Source organism: Crocuta crocuta, unplaced genomic scaffold (assembly GCF_008692635.1).
Source record: "Crocuta crocuta isolate KB4526 unplaced genomic scaffold, BGI_CrCroc_1.0 scaffold385, whole genome shotgun sequence".
In the NCBI taxonomy this organism is placed as follows: Eukaryota; Metazoa; Chordata; class Mammalia; order Carnivora; family Hyaenidae; genus Crocuta; species Crocuta crocuta.
The window spans coordinates 1,048,511-1,049,345 of record NW_027533270.1 but is presented as its reverse complement, the minus strand read 5'-3'; the positions used below and the strand labels follow the sequence as shown (position 1 = coordinate 1,049,345).

The following is an 835-nucleotide window of genomic DNA, read 5'->3' as shown; positions in this document are numbered from 1 at the left end:
CTTCTGATGAGATACTGAATTGGATATTTGCAAATAAATTGGATTTTTCCCCACTAGTCAGGCTTTTAATATTTGAATACCTACATAGTATACACCTTGAATTTTCTCTGCTGCAGGCTAAATATTTATAGATTCTCCAAATATGCCCACTTATGACCTGGTTCAGATTCTTTACTTGCCTGCTTATGGTCCTTTGACCACTCTAGTTTGTGTCAATGTCATCCTACAATGTGATTTCTAGAAACATTTAAGGACATCACTCACCTTTTAAATACTTGTAATAGTTCCTCATCGCCCCATTCATTCTGACTTCTAAGACCTTCAACATTGACTTTAACAAATATTCTTAGGCATTATCTCAATTTCTGTACGTTATTTACAATACACACCTAGACCAGGGGTCAGCAGACTTTTTCTGTAAAGGGCCAGATAACAAATATGTTTGGCTTTGCAAACCATATGGTCTCTGTTATAGCTACTGAATATGTTATAAACAGTACAATAGACAATAACTGTACAATAAACAATACATCAGTGAATGACTATGGCCATGTTCCAATAACACTTTATTGAAACAAAAAAGTCAGCAGGCTGAATTTGGCCCTTGAGCCAAATTCTAGACAAAATGCCTTGACATATTCTTAGTACGCCTAAGTTACTTCTGTGGCTTTGCAAACGCTCTCCACCAAACCCTAGCCTCCCCACCCAACTAGTTAAAGTAAAAGCAATGCTGATATAACCAACAGACTCAAGTACAGAAGTTTATATGACAGGAAAAGTTTTTCCCTCTTACATATCATTCTGGCATGAGTGGGCCAGATTGGTTCATAGCTCT

At 36.9% G+C, this 835-nt stretch overlaps 1 pseudogene; it reads right to left on the bottom strand.

The window, feature by feature from the left end:
* The window catches only part of LOC144218020 (Y-box-binding protein 1 pseudogene), a 4,984-nt pseudogene extending 4,692 nt beyond the window's left edge, over positions 1-292 (bottom strand).
* Between the last annotated feature and the right edge of the window lie 543 nt (positions 293-835).